This window comes from Elephantulus edwardii, unplaced genomic scaffold (assembly GCF_000299155.1).
Source record: "Elephantulus edwardii isolate Elephantulus edwardi_28Jun2011 unplaced genomic scaffold, EleEdw1.0 scaffold00281, whole genome shotgun sequence".
Taxonomy (NCBI): domain Eukaryota; kingdom Metazoa; phylum Chordata; class Mammalia; order Macroscelidea; family Macroscelididae; genus Elephantulus; species Elephantulus edwardii.
Genome location: NW_006400031.1, coordinates 3020433 through 3036542, shown reverse-complemented (window position 1 = coordinate 3036542; position 16110 = coordinate 3020433).

Here is a 16110-nt window from a genome sequence, read left to right as displayed (position 1 = left end):
ATGAGGTGGAACAGAATCTGAGAGCATATGAGAATTTGAGCATCAAAGGGAATTTCAAGGTTAGGAGATTTGGGTGGTAAGCTGGATGTTTGGTAGCAAGAAACTGGAATAGGCAATTCTCCTCTTGGCTCTAGTGGTGTGGAAGGGTCTGTCTCTGCAATGGAGCCTCTAACCCCTTTGCTGTAACATGGGACTCTCTCTGACCACAGTGAGGGTTCCCTGCTCTGAGGCTACTGTCCAGGTGCTCTGTGAGCGAGCCCTCCAACCTCGCTTTGTCAGGAGAACCAAGATAACAGGAATGATGATGGTAGCGAGGGGCCTCCCCTGAGAAGCACTTACACTGTGCAGAAAGCTCTGTGATTCCTGAGCAGCGGAGGCTTCCCACTCAGAGCTGAGGAAACTGAAACATAAAGCAGGGTGGTGGGGAGACACGTGGTCAGTGTTAAGGGGCTGGGCTGTGATCTGAATTAAGAAACCATATTTCCTACCACTCCTTAATCTGAATTCCTTATCTTTAAGCCCCCAGAACTTTGTGTAAAGATAGGGCAGCCTGTGAAAAGGTTAAGGCTGCTTGGCTGCCTGGCATCAGTGGACACAGGGACCCACAAGCTAAGCTAGGCTGAGAAAGAAAGCGCTACTTTGCCCACAGAATCGAAGTATGAAAAGTTTTTCTATTTTTGCAACTTGGTCTTTATATCTCTATATCTCAATTTCTCTATCTCTGTTTATATCTAGCAATATCTATGTTATCTATCTATGTCTATGTCTAAGTCTATGTCGATGTCTATGTCTATATCTATATCATCTATACCATCTATATCATCTAGTATATCTATATCTATAGCTATATATCTATATCATTTATCTCTATATCATCTATCTCTATATCATCTACCTCTATATCATTTTTCTCTATATAGTCTATATCTATATCATCTATATCTATGTATACACACACACACACACCTATATATGTTGTTGTTAAGTGCCTTCGAGTTGTAGGTTACTCATAGTGACCCTATGAACAAAAGACCTGAACACTTGGATGACTTTCATCCTTTCTCCTGTTCATAGTTTTTCCAGAGGCAAGCTATTTACTGACGTGGATACACACACACACACACACACACTGGTTTACTTACAAAATTCATATACATTGTTTTTCACACCAGATCTTTCTTGAGTGTATTTAGTTGTTCTCTTAAGCATTCCACTCTTCAACAAGGAAAGAGCGGAATAGACCAGGGTGAAGTGACTCGCCCAATAAAACAGGGAGCCGCAGTGGGATGTGAGCTCCCCCTCTGTCTGACTTTCAAACCTATGACTTTGCTCTTTCACACACACCCCCGCCCCCAATTTGTACCTGCTTTCTAGGTATCCTGAGACAGTGTGTCATCTGTGCACAGACCCACAGAAGGAGACTGACATGCCTTGAGGACCTAACTCCCCATCTCACAGCACCATCACCTGCAGGCATGTCTGGAAAAGGTGATTGCAGGAAGTGAGGCTGCATGGCGCTTCTCTCCCTGGAGGCACAGCCCCGAGGCTGCTGCAGCACCAGGCCCCGTGCATGAAAACGCCCAAAGGATTTGTCATCTGAAAGCCTGCAAACACGGTGGGGAAATCGTGATGAGTCGATCGCGGAAGATGATGCAAATTCCCTGGTCTTTGGTGCAGACATTTCCAATGGAAAGATACCATCTCCAGATGTGGCACCCTCTAAAAATAGCGGGTGGAGTCATCTCCCCTGGCTAATTGTTCTAAGTGGTTCCTCCGTGCCATCTGGAAGTGGGTCTTGTCAATGTACCAGGACGTCACCCCAATTATCTGTGCAACGGCTCTTCAACACCGACCGTGCAGCCACGGGGCAGCAGCTGCCCCCCCTTTCCCGGCCAGCATGTGCTCTGCGCCACCCAGCAGCACATACCCTCGGCTCCAGGCCCTGCCAAGGGAAGCCCCCTCTAGAAGGCCCCGGGACCCTCCAAGAGGGAAGGTTCTGGAAGGACGTGGCAATTTCCTTCTCCCGAGACCACAGGAAGGCAATTAGAGATGGTGAGAAAGGGGGTTGCGTTCTCTTTTCTGCGCTCTGGGAAAATCTGGGCCAGGGCACGCTACTGGCAGATGCTACTACCTCTGAGCACAGCATTTGCTCCAGAACGCCTTCCTGCCAGCCCCTCCCGCAGCCAAAAGCCTGAGGAGACAGGCACGGTGTCCTCCTGCCCCCTAGACAGTGGGTATCATAAGGGTGGAGTCCACATAGGCTGAGCTTATCATAGGGTCAAATCTAACTTGTAGAAGCCGTACATACTAGGTCTCATAAGATTTCCGAGGTTGTAATCTTAATGGCAGCTGACTGCCTCATTGGTCTCCTGCAGACAGCTGACAGGGGATTCAAACCACTGATCTTTCAGTTAGCAGCTAAATGCTTTAACCATTCATGCCACAAGGTGCCTGATAGACAGCATACCAGGATGATAAATCTTGCCAAGTCCTCGCAGTGGGGCCTGTTATTGTTATTGTTCTTGTTATATGCCTTCAAGTCGCTTGCAACTCAGCAACCCTATGTACAACAGCTCTGAAACCTGCTCTGTACTGAGCCAACTTCATTGTCTCCGACACAACTACCACCGTTACCTCAGTCACTGAATCAATCCATCTCATCCAGGATCTTCCTCTCTTGTGTTGTCCCTCCATACTCCGAAGCATGATGTCCCTCTCCAAGGACTGGTCCCTCCTTGCAACACGCCCAAAAGATGTCAGATAAAGTTTCAAAATCCTTGACTCCAAGGAGCAGCCTGGTTTCACCCTCTCCAGGAAAGACCTATTTGTTCTCTAGGCAGTCCATGCTATATGTTCAATACTCTTCTCCAGCATCACAACTCAAATACATCAATTCTTCTTCTATCATCCTTAGTCTTTGTCTAGCTCTGTGATATATAGCAAGTAATTGCAAAGACCATGACCTGGATCAGGTGCACTTTAGTCTCTAGACTGACATCATTGCTCTTCAGTACTCTAGAGAGGTCCCTGACAATGCATTTTCCCGGTGCAATTTGTCTTTTGATTTCCTGGCTTCTATGACCACCTTAACCTCTGGTGGCGTTAGTCAGGCTCCCTGCTCTGTCACTTGTCAGTGGTGAGGAAGGGTCCGAAGTCCCTAGAGGTCACCTGGCTCCTGAGGAGTGCATGTCTGTGTGTTTGGGACAAGGAACAAGTTAGAGACTGTCAGCAGCACACACAGGGAGGGAGGGAGGGAGGGAGGGAGGGGACTCAGTGTCTGACTTGGGGTCCTTCAGCCCTGCTGGCCCACAGAACTGGAGTCACAGAATTGGTGGAGTCAGAAGGGTCCCATCAACATGCCGAGATGTGGCTGCAATTACCTGTACAAGGAATGTGGACTGAAGAAAATGTCCCTGTGATACCAAGGAACTAGGACTCAGTGGCATGCACACAGCCCCCCAACAAATCGAGGTCCAGTTTGGGTCATTTCACTGGTCCTCCCTCCTGATAGCTGCCCCTCTTCCCTGAAGGCTCACATCCCCAGATGAAGCCAGGCTGTGGGCACCCCTGGCCTGTAGATGTGGCCCGGGCATCCAGATGGGCAGTATTTGCAAATAGCAAAGGCCCCTGGAGCTGCCAGACCTTTGGGTATCAAGGGTCTATCCCCGTTTCCAAAGGCTAAGGATTTCTTGGTTCAGCTTTGCACTGCAAATATTCCTGAGCAATATACTTGGGCCAGATCTACAGGTGGTCCCTGCCTCTGGGGCTGGAGTCCATCCGGACAAACAATGACAGTCAGCCTGCACCGTCCAGGGGTAGAGGGAGGCTGCCTGTGAGGTTCTGCTTTGGACGCGTGGCTTTGCACATATCATTCTCTTGCTGAAAATTTCAGAAACGGTGTTTCAAAAGGAGGGAGTAGGAAGGAGAATGGGAGAGAAAGAGAGAGGAAGTTGAAGAGAGAGCACTTTGAGGTCAGGGAAGTTGTGTGGGAGCCCAGAGTTTTAGGAGCTAAAAGTAAGGGAAGAAGCAACCCTGGAATCCGCAGCTGTGAGAGCCAAAGAGCGCCCTGGAAACATCACATCCAAATGTCCCTCCTGTGGAAGAGAACTCGGGCCAGAGAGGATGGGATGCACAGCAGGACACGGGGCCAGAGGGGTGTGGAAGCATTATGAATGTCCCTATCGAAGGTGCTTAAGTCACACTGTTGTTGTTGTTATGTGCCGTCAAGTAGCTTGCAACTCATAGCAACCCTATGTACAACAGCCCTAAACTCGGCTCTGTTCTGGACCAATCACACTGTCTCTGACACATCCATCCCGATTACCCCAGTCACTGAATCAATCCACCTTATAGAGGGCCTTCCCCTCCTGCGCTGTCCCTCCACCCTACCAAGCATGATGTCCTTCTCCAAGGACTGGTCCCTCCAAGGCCATGTCCAAAGTATGTTAGATGGAGCCTCAGAATCCTTGCCTCCAAGGAGCCGCCCAGATTAACCCTTTCCAGAATGAATCTGTTTGTTTTCCTAGCAGCCCATGGTACCCTCAATACTCTTCTCCAGCACCACAGCTCAAAAGCATCAATTCTCCTTCTATCCTCCTTAGTCACTGTCCAATTATCTGATGCATAACAAGTGATAGCAAAGACCATGGCCTGTATCAGACACACCTTAGTCTCCAGAGAGACACCGTTGCTCTTCAGTACTTTAGAGAGGTCTCTGACAGCAGACTTTCCCAATGCAATACGTCTTTTAATTTCCTGGCGACTGGTGCCGAGAGTGTTGACTGTGGAGCCAAGCAAATTAAAGCTGTGAACAATCTCAATCCCTTCACCATCCATCCTGATGCTGCCATTTGGTCCAGTGGTGAGAATCTTTGTCTTCTTGACATTGAGCGTCAACTAGGTACTATTAAAGGCTGAGTCAACATAAAGGTTGCAGTTTGTGGTGGTGCTCTTGATGTTTGCAAGGCCTTGTAACCTTATGTGTCTCCATTGCTGACCTGCCCTGAAACCTCCCTTTCCATGTTTGAGCATTGTCCCTCTGGTTAAAGACCCTGTCTCTTCTTAGGATGCCAAAACTCACAGAAAGAGTAGTCTATCTGAGAGCCCAGAGTGGTCCCTGTAACTGGAGTGAAGAGACTCAAACTAGCACAAGGGTCCTGGGCTGCAGGGCAAGGGACCAGGAAGGAAGACACTCATAGTAGGACATCAGAGACAGTGTCACCCGAGGAAAACCTGAGCCTCGATCTGCCAGGCAGCCAGGTCAGCTGTCACTCATCAGTCCTACAAGATAGAAAGAACCTGGCTGCATTCAGGACTGCCCTCTGTGAGCAAAAGGACCACAGGACTTCAGTTCCAGGATAGTCATTGCCTCTGAGGAAAAGAATTCATATAAGGCTGTTATGTACTGACATAGAACACTTTCCAAGACACGTTGGTAACTGAAGAAAACCAGTTTTAGAATATATGTGTATGAGAGAATGAAAGTCTTCGAGTTGTGGTGTCGGAGAAGAGTATTGACTATTCCATGATTTCCGAAAGAACAAGTATCTCTTGGGGTGGGGCGAGGATGTAGCTAGAGTGCTCCTTAGAGGCAAAGATAGTGAAGCTTCATCTCATACACTTTGGGCATATTGTTAGGAGGGGCTGTTCCTTGAAAAGGAACTTCATGCTCGGAAAGGTGATGGTAGGCGAAAGAGAGGATGACCCCTAACAAGATGGATTGAGAGAATGACTGTGCAATGGGCTTAAGTATGTCAGGAATGATAAGGTGACATAGGACCGGTCAGGGTTCAAGTCCATTGTTCATAGTTCATTGCTATGAGTTTTTATTGACTCTACAGCACCTAACAATAACAACAACACTCTTGGCATCAGCAGCCAGGAAATTAAAAGACGTATTGCATTGGGAAAGTCTGCTGTCAGAGACCTCTCTAAAGTACTGAAGAGAAACGATGTCAGTCTGGAGACTAAGGTGCACCTGATACAAGGCATGGTCTTTGCAATTACAGGGGTGCCGCCTTGGACTCTGAGCTGCTGACGCACCCCCCCCAGTATGCCCACCAGCCCTGCAGCTCGTGCCCCCCAGAGACACAATTTATGCCTGCAGTTTCAGAGAGCAAAACCAGGTCTCTTCTACACTATGTTGTGTCACAGAATGTGACTCTGAACTTCATAATTTTGTGTATTCCTGAACATATCAACAGAGTAAGTGGGGGGACACATTAGTGTATAGGTGTGGTTACAGTAATGCAGAGCTTTGTGGCACCAAACTCTGGTGCCTTAGTGGTAAGGAGTTGTACTGGCAACTCCAAAGTTCTAAGTTCAAATCAGAAGGTTGATGGGCAATCTCCTTCCATGCAATTCACTGCCTTTAAAAAACAAAGAGCTGGAAACAACCTAAGTGCCCATCAACAAATGAATGGATAGAGAAGCTCTCGTATATTCACACAGTACGCTGCATTGAAAAACAAGGAACTCATGCAGTATTATTCACGATGGATGACCCTGGAGGACATTATGCTGAGTGAAATATCTCAGTCACAAAAGGACAAGTACTGCATAGTGCCAATGTTGTAGAACGGGACTGACATCGGGGTAGGGGTGAGATGGAGAAAAATTGGATAAATTATGTATACTGCATTGAAACAGAGGAGGGAGAAAATAGTTTAAAAATGATATATCATAGGGTATTATGGTTATGACAAGAGTCCAGAAAGAAGGTTGCATAGTGGAGTGTACTCGGAGGGGGTGGGGGGGGGATTGTATAACAGTGAAGGAATTTTCCTTTTACTTTTCAAAGAGAAGAGAGAACTGGGGGGGGGGAGGCAGGGAGAAAAGTGCAACAATGAATGAATGGAAATCCAAAATCTCTGTAAATGTTCATTAAAATTGATAAAATATTGAAAAAAAAAAACCACTGTGAGTCAGTTCTGACTCGATGCAAAACAAAAACAACACAGGAAGGGACATGCTTACCGGAAGCCCCCGTCGTGGCCCCACAGGAAGTTGCCTGGAACGCCCAGCAGAAGCACCTGCATCCCACCTGCCTCTGCTCCACTTCCACCTGGTTACGTTACCCCCAGTGAACCATTCACTGGCGAAGCTATCGTGCAGAATGCAAGGAGAGAGAAAGAGAGAGAGAACAAATTCACATACAGGCCTAGAGAAAATTCAGCTGGACTGAACTATGGTCAATATCCACCCCTGGTCACCCAGCTTAAAGGGTACCAGCTTGGGGGACCAGAGGATGTGTGCAGACCCAGAGGGTGAAACTAGCCCAACCCGCCTTTCTTGCTCTGGGGCTCCAGCAGCCTCCCCCATACATGCATTTTCTGGCCAAATTCTTCCTTGCTTTATCTCTGACCTCCACTGCAAACCAGGCTCCTCTGACAAGGCTTTGAAGTCAAGTGCTTGTATCTCCCCCTCCAGGGCTGGGCCGGGCCCAGCTGGACTTGGCTGAGAGCAGGCAGAAGTTGGGGTCCACGTGGCTTGGGGCTGGAGCAGGGAAGAAGAAAAGGGCAGCTGCGGGTAGGATAGTGGTGGCTGGGGGTGGAGGTTTAGGGGGGTTTGACAGCAACAGAAATTAGATGCCAGTGGATCAGGGACTGGTACTTAAGGCCAAACCCAGAGGTTGAGAATGGGTACCTCTGAGCAGCACCCATCTAAAATCAACACCAGGCAGGAGTGGAAATTTACGTGCTAATTTCTTTCAGGGCTTCTCAAACTGAGTTGCATCAGAAACAAAACAAAACAAAACAAAACACACCTCTCATTAGATAAGGTCCGCATGAGAAGTTCTCACAGACTGTCTGGGGTGGGCCCGAAATTCTCATTTCTAACAAGTTCCTAGGTGTTGCTGATGACCATCTGAAGTTCACACTGTGGGAAGCACAGCCTTTTACCTTAAGTTCTTTGTCATCCCGCTTTCTGGGGCACAGCCAGGCTGAATAGAAAAAAGGATGCAAAGGGATCCTGCAAACTCATTTTACCAGTGTTAACCATGTAGGTGTACTTGCTATTAAAGTCGCTTAAATTCACGGAGGCCTGAGTGTGTAAGAGACTCAAACATTTCCTGGTCCTTCATGGCCTCTCTGACTTTTGATAAGTTTCAGTCCATCGTCAAGACGTGTGTCCATCCATCCCATTGAAAGCTTCCTTTGTTTCGTGCATCCTCTGCCTCACCAAACATGACGATGGCCTTTCCTAGTGACTAATCTTTAAACCCTCAACGGGACAGATTGACACCGTGACTGCAGTACTGGGCTTAGGTATATCAGAGATAATAAAGATGGCACAGATTAGGGCAGGGTTCAGATCTGCTGTTCATAGGGTCATCATGGATCATGGTGGATTTGATGGCACCTAACAACAACAACAGCAACAGCAAGTCTTTCATGAAGTTTATAATGTGGACTGTTGGACCTAAGCTGAGGGCCTTTATTTTCTTGGTGTTGAGATGTAATCCATACAGAAGGCAATAGTCCTTGATCTTCTGCAGCAAGTTTTACATATCCTCCTCATTCTCAGCAAGCAAAGTTGTGTCATCTGCATAATGCAGCTTGTTCGTGAGTCTTCCTCCAATCCTGATGCCACATTCTTCTTCATAGAATCTGGCTTTGCAAATGATTATTTGCCCAGCATGCAGATTGAATAAGGATGGAGAAAGGAACAACCCTGACGCACACCCTTCCTGATCTTAAACCAGGCACGTTCCCTTGCCAGTGCTTGGGGTCTCCTAAAGGGGATAGGACAGCTTTGCTAAGAATACAAATAAGGCCCATGGAATCTGGTTGGGGTAGCGACCACCCTGGGCGTGGTCAGGTTCAGGATGTCCTGTGTCCTCCACCCAAAGTGAAGTCCGGCTCCCTCTAAGCTGGCTGGTCTCACAGTCACTGTCTGGCTGGAGGAGCTTGGGTTTGTTATGGCCAATCTAAGCTCTGGGGCCAGACTTCCTGGGTGCAAATCCTGGCGCTGCTACTGGTCAGGAGACGCCTGAGGTCACGCTGTGAGTCTCAGTTTTTCTCTTCTCTAGACTAGAAGCCATAACCTCGTTGTCCAAGGTCCTTGGAAGGATTCAAGGAGATAAAGGGGGTAAGATGGCAAGAATCCAACACAAATGTTGCAGGAGGAAGATGGGACTGGAGCCAGGTCCTGGCTCTCACAGAACCTTCCTAGCCATCCTGCAACTTCTGGGCCTGCCAGGATGTGTCCTCAGAAGAGGAATGTCCCCCGAGAAGCAGCACTGAGCCTCCTTGCACCCCCTCAGCCCCATCCGATGGCATCAAGGGAGCTGGGCATCATTTCTTCTATCTCCACGCTTTTGAAGCTGTTTTTGAAGCACTTTCACTTTATATTTTCCTTCCCAGTTGAGAGAGCTCTTCCCACCTCCCTGTATATCCTTCAAATCCATTTGACTGAAAATTTCCCAGACTCTGAACAGACTCATCTCTGGGTGTGGATGAGTGCACAGGCCACGTGTGTGTGCATGCGTCCAGGTGTGTGTGTGCCCAGGTATGCGTGCGTGTAGGAGGGTCTAGGTGAAAGCGGCCTCTCAGCATTGCCCAGATGGGACACTGACCCATAACCAGGAATAGATGTTTCTCGCACGGCTGGGGGAGGTGGTGGGGATGGGGGAGATTGCAGCTGTTTGGGGACCAGCTCTGGGGGCCCAGAAGGAGCCTGGAGCACCTTGACCCAGAAAGGAGTACCTAGGCCCCAACAGGCACTGGGGCGGTGGGGGAGACAAGGCCACACTGAGCTGTTCATCAAGCTCTTTGAAATGGCTGGAGGCTGTGGGACTCCAGAGCCAGGAAAGCTGTGTTTTATGGGCCTGACTAGGGGTGGGGGTGAGTAGGTGACCTGGCATTCTGTTCCTCTCCTCCGGCCAGTCCCCACAGTGGAGTTGCCTGAGAGAGAAACCTTTCCCACATGGGAGCCATTCACTCTGCACCCTCTTGGGGCAGAAAAAAGCCCCAGGATGATAGAGGTGGGATGAGGAGGAGAGGGGGGAGTGGCCAGGAGTGGGAGGGAGGGAGGGAGGGAGGGAAGGAGGCAGTGGGCAAGGTCCAGATTTGCAAGTTCTGCACAGAAGGCTGGAGTTAGCAGGCAACCCTGATGTCCCGTCTATCTCCAGAAAGATCCCAAAGGAAGCCAGAAAATAAGAAAGTCAGACAACATTCACTAGAACTCCCTCCTCTATGGGTCCGCCCTTCTGTGCCCAGCACCTAACATAGCCCTTGCTATGGGCTCAAGTCTTGGTGCTACTTCTGGCTAGGAGAGGTCATTCTTTGAGTCTCAGTTTTTTCTTCTCTAAAATAGAAGCCATAATCTCCTAGATCCTTGGAAGGATTCAAGGATTCCAGATGGCTAGAATCCATCTTACCCTAACATGTTGTTGTTATTGTTGTTTTTGTTGATTGCCTTCGAGTCAAGCACGATTCATAGCGACCTTATGAACAAAAGGCCAGAAACCCCTCTACAACTATGGACATTGATCAGAGTTCATAGAGTTTCCAGAGGCACGTTGTTTAGGAAGTGGATGCCACTCCTGCTTCCAATACCCTAACATAGCAGGTTCTTAAGAATGTTTGTTGACCCTTTCGTAAGTATTGAATGAAGAGGGAAAGAGTTAGAAGCCTGAGGCTAGGATTGGGTGGAGAAAAAAAGATATAGACAGAGCAGCTAGGGAAGACCCCACAGAGTGACGCTGCCAGGGTAGACAGAAAGGCCAGGGAGAGACAAAGAGAAGAGGGAAGCAGTGAGCAAGAGGCAATGAGAGGGACAGATTTGCTCCACGTTCCCCAACACAAACCTCTTGGAAGCCAGGGCCCTGCATACGCCTGGACTGAGAGCAAAGCCAGCGTGGTCACCTCTGGCCATGGCCTGTTTCTCTGCTGATGGATAATGGGGAGTAGAAGCTAGGAGTTTGGCCCCGAGGCTCATTCTGTTTATGTGCAGGGTACACTCAGAGGAGAAAGCAGGTTTCTCCCTTTTATCTTCAAAGAAGGGCCTTAAACCTGAGGGTGAGTGTGGGGTTGAAGCCGTTCTGGATCTCAGAGGGAAAGGCTGTGGTTGAAGGAGAGGGGACACCCCAGCACTGTTCTCTTAGATCGTCATCTTTGCTGGGAGAACTGCCTGGGCATTCCACAGAAGAAACTGAGTCTGAGGGAGGTGAAAGGGAGGAGAGTGGCCAAGGAGACCTGGCACCGGGGAGCCCAGGGGTTAGGGCAGGGCAGGAAGGCTTCCTGGAGGAGGTGGACTTTGATGTGCCCACACTTGGGTGGGTTGCACTCTCTGGAGGAAACAGCTGGAGGGAACGGCTCCCTGTGTTTTCCTAGTCCGGAGAGGCAGCTTGTCTCAGGCTGCCATGGCTGCCACCCTGCATTAGGCTGCCTCCGGGGCTCCCTGCGTGGAGCAGGGGAAATTAGAGCCAATCAAAGTGATTTCAAGGCAGCAGCTCCTTCCCAGCAGCCCGTGGCCATGCCTGTTAACCAGCCCGCAGCCCCACTGGCCCAATACCACAAGCAAATGGCCCCTAATGGGGACCAGATCTCCTCCCCGCCTCCCACCTGCCCTCCTCTGTGTCTGGAAGCCTGTGTGCTGAGCTGAGAGCTGAGAGCTGCAGCCCTGCCTGCCTGAAGACCCAGGACCCCTTGCCCTCTGGGCCTGGCTGCAGGGAGCCCTGTTGGGGAGCAGGTTTTCAGGCAGGTACCCCCCCCCCCTCCAATCTTCTGCAGGGAGCAGGCAGGGCCAGCATGTGGCATGGCACTGCTGGGCTTAGTTCAGCCCCAGAGAGCACCAATTTGGTCAGCTGGGCACTCTAACTCCACCTTTTCCTGTGTTCACCAGAGAAGTCAGGAATTTCCAACCTGCCTTTCCCAGAGAGAATCCAGGAAGGCTGGTACTGGGGAGAAACCACAGTGTTAATCTGCTTCCATTCAAATCCTCTTTTCTTGTTTTCCAATTATTATTATTATTATTATTAATTTTAATGAAAGTTTACGGATATTTTGGATTTCCATTTATTCATTGTTGCGCTTTTCTCCCTGCCCACCCTTCCCCTCCAGTTCATTCTTTGAAAAAGAGAAGAAAAATTATTTCATTGTTATACAATCCCTCCCCCCAAATCCTCTTTTCAAACTGCATATCTCAAACTCCAAACCCACCTTTGTTTCTGGCTCAGCTGAGATTCTTGGATTAACTCCTTACAGGTCACCCCTGCACCCGCCTCCTGGCCCCAATACTGGAAGATTTATAAAGTTTATCTGATAACATTAGTATGTGACTTTACAGACAGTTTCTGTGCCCGGCTGATAACGGAAATGTCTGTGGGCTCCCTTCACCCAGAGGGTCTTGCACCTTGCAAGAAAGTCCTGCCTGACTACTTTGGAAAAATCAGTCATTGACAACCTTGTGGGGCATGTGTCTAATTTGATACACATGGAGTTGCCATGTGGAAAATTACTGTCTTTGGTGGTTCCCTGCTACCTTTGGGGTGAAGGCGGGGCCTCTGGAGCTGGGAGAGCCAGCCTACGGCTCCCCCCGACCCCTTCCAATGCCCTCAAATGGCTAGGACTAATGCCAAGTCAGGAGCTCTGCGGCCTGATCCATCGGCAGTCCCACTGCTAGCTCACAGGTGGTGCCCTAACTCAAAGTTGGTAGTTCAAATCCCCTAGCTGCTTTAAAGAAGAAAGACGGGTATCTGCTTTGTGTTATTGTTCTTTTTAGGTGTCCTTGAGTGGAGTACGATTCATAGCAGTACTGTGAACAACCGATCTGAGCCCTGTCTTATCTATCTAAAAGTATCCTGACTATCTAGAAGTGTCCTCTGCTATCCTTGGCATTTGTGACACATTTGAACCCATTGTGCGGTCACTGTGTCGTACCATCTTGTTGAGGGTCTTCCTCTCTTTCATTGACCGTCCATCTCTCCAAGCATGATGTCTCTTTCCAAAGACTAACACTTCCTACCAACATGCCCAGAGCAGATAAGACAAAGCTCCAACATCCTGCCTCCAGGGGGCGCTCTGGCTGCATCTTCTCCAAGACGTATCAGTTTGTTAGTTAATTAGTTTGTTTGTTTTGGCAGTCCTTGACATATTGAACCATCTTCTCCAACACCACAACTCAAAGACATCAGTTCTTCTTATGTTATCCTTAATCATTTTCCAGCTTTCACTTACATAATGAAAAGTGATTGAAAAGACCATGTCCTGAGTCAGGTGCACCTTAGTCTTCACACTGATATCATTGCTCCTCAATAGTTTGTGGAGGTAGACTCCCAGTGGAGGGTCAGTTGTGAGTTGATTTAGATTCAGTGGTAGTAAGAATGAAAGATATTTAATGCCATTTACATAAATCTTGTGTTATTTGCAGTCTTCAAAAACTCTCTGGAGGGTCAGCTATGAGATGATTGTGACGCTTCAGCAATGAGATTGATGATCAAGTGATTGATGAGGCATTTGCTTTGCTTGCAAAATTTAAACTGGTGCCAAAAGAAAAACAAAACCAGTACTGTTATAATGAAGTATCTTTTACAAGTCAGAATGAATGCAGAAAGTTTCTTCATAAACAGATTAGTAAAATTTTGCATAAAGACATTGTTGTTGTTACGTGCCGTGAGTCAAGTACGACTCATAGCGACCCTGTGAACAAAAGATCTGAAACCTGTTCTGTCCTGCGCCATCCTCACACTTCCTGACACACAAGAGTACACTGCAGCAGTCATCCTGTCAAGCCACCTGATCGAGGGTCTTCCTCTCCTTGGCCAACCCTTCACGCTTCCTAGCATCATATCCTTTTCCAAGGAATAGCCCCTCCTTGCAACATGTACAAAGTATGTGTGGTGAAGCCTCATCATTCCTGCCGATAAGACACATCTGTTTGTTCTCTTGGCTGTCCATGGATGTTCAGTGCTCTTCTCCAGCATCACAGCTCAAAGGTGTCAATTCTTTGCCTGTTATCCTTATTCATTGTCAAGCTCTCAGATGCATAGCAAGTGATCAAAAAGACTATGACCTCAATCAGACGCACCTTAGTCCGCAAATGGACATCACTGATTTCAGAACAAAAATATTAGCATGAAACATACGAGGAGGCAGGAGTTGTGCAAGTTTTCGGTCGGCGCTGGTCTTCACGCGTGCCAGGCTTGCCTCGGCTGGGGCCTGGCTCTGCATCTGGCTGTGCCCATCTCGGTCTCTCCAGTGCAGTTGGGCCTGGCACTGTTCAGAACCCCTTGAGCTGCCCAGGCCTTTGTTCATTCCTGCACTGCTCCCCACCTCCAGGGTCGGCTGTGTCCATCGGGCCTCCGCCAGAAGCACATCTCTCCAGCCCCGCCTGGATCCCTGGAGTCTGCCATCAGGGATTCTTGAGCTCTCTCCTCACAGGTCCCTCTGCCGCCTATCCCTCCCCTCCTGACTCCTTTCTGCCTTCTGTTCTGCACCTGATCCTCTAAGCTCAGCTCCAGTGATACCTCCTGATTTGCTAAGCCAGGTTCGGGGCGCCTCTGTGTACCCTCACAGCGCCCACTTCCCACAGCCATTGTGCTGAGCCTACAGGGCTCTGATGTCAGTCACCACCAGATGGAGCGTCCTTGAGAGAGGACAGTGACTATTTCATCCCCATAATATCCAAATCCATCATGGGCCTGATGCTGAGGGCCTCATGCACCCTGAATTGATTGACTGACTGAGCGAATGGATCCGCATAGCGTGACTTAGGGTCATACACTATTGCAACCAAAAATTCAGTGATTCAAAACAGATATAACTCTTTAAGTTCCTCAGACCCAGGTGGGTGCACATGCTACGAGCCCTGTCAGTTAAATGAGAGAGCATCTGAGTCAACAAAGAGATTCTAGCTATGTGTGAAATTCCTGGCAGAGGAAGTTCACCTATATTTTTAAAAACCAGTCTCCTCCCCCTCCTTTTGTTTTATGATGAAAACCCTACAATTTACTCTCAAAGATAACATAGACGGGGGAGATGGTGCGAGGCAGTCCTGTCCAAATAAGGCAAAATCGAACTTTATTTTTAGTAATGATTCTCTCAGCTACAGGAAGGCAGTTTCACGAGCTGGCCTCGCAGAAGAAACCCACCAACTTCCAGAAAAGTTTCAACAACTCGTAAAGATTCACATGTGCATTCAAAGGCGATGACCTCTTCTGGAGAAGAAGCCCCCTCCGACAGAGGCTGAAGCATGAGCCAGAGTCAGCTGCACTCCAGGAAAAATGTCCAGTTCCCAGGAAAGCCGGCCCACCATCGGGACAATGCCGTCCCCAGTAGGCAGTCCCAGCTTTTCTGCTTCGGCATGTCCCATGTCTCCTCAAACTCCTGGAAATATTCTTCCAACAGTTGCCTGATCTTGGGGATCTGACATCAATGACCCCTCAAACAATCCCATTGCCTGGGAAACCTGGCATTTCAGTCAGATTTCACTAAGAGTATCAACTCTCTCACTGCTGACTCCTAGCAACTCTTCATTGGGTTTCCAAGGCTGTGACTCTTTAAGGACAGAGTCTGCCCATCTTTCTTCTTTCAGCAGCTATTGGATTTGAACCATCAACCATTTAGTCAGAAGCCTGACATATTACACAGTAGAGAGCTCATGTGGTATAGTCTGGGAGGAGTTGTGCTGCTAGTTCAAAGCCCGAGTGTCTTTCTCATGGTTCGGACCCACCAGCGGATCTTTGGGGAGAAAGAGGCCTCATCTCCTCCCTAACAACTTACAGTCTTTGGAACCCACTGGAGGGTCAGCTATGAGTCTGTTCTGATTAGACAGCAATGAGTTTTGGATGCACCACGAGAAAGACTATCAGCTCAATTCACTAGAAGTCTCTGAGAGCCAGCAAAGCAGGCAGGGGAACAGACGTACTCAAAAGAATTCACCACAGTCGGATGGATGGAGAAATTATGGCACATTCATTCACACGATGGAATACTACGCAGCACGCAATGATTTTGTAAATCACTACCTAACTTGGGAGGGTCTAGAGAGTATTATGTTGAGTGAACTAACTCAGTCCCACAAGGACAAATACTGTATGAGACCATTATTGTAGAACATGTATGAGGATCCAAAGGGGGTCGGGGGGAGCAGAGGGCTGAGGATGGG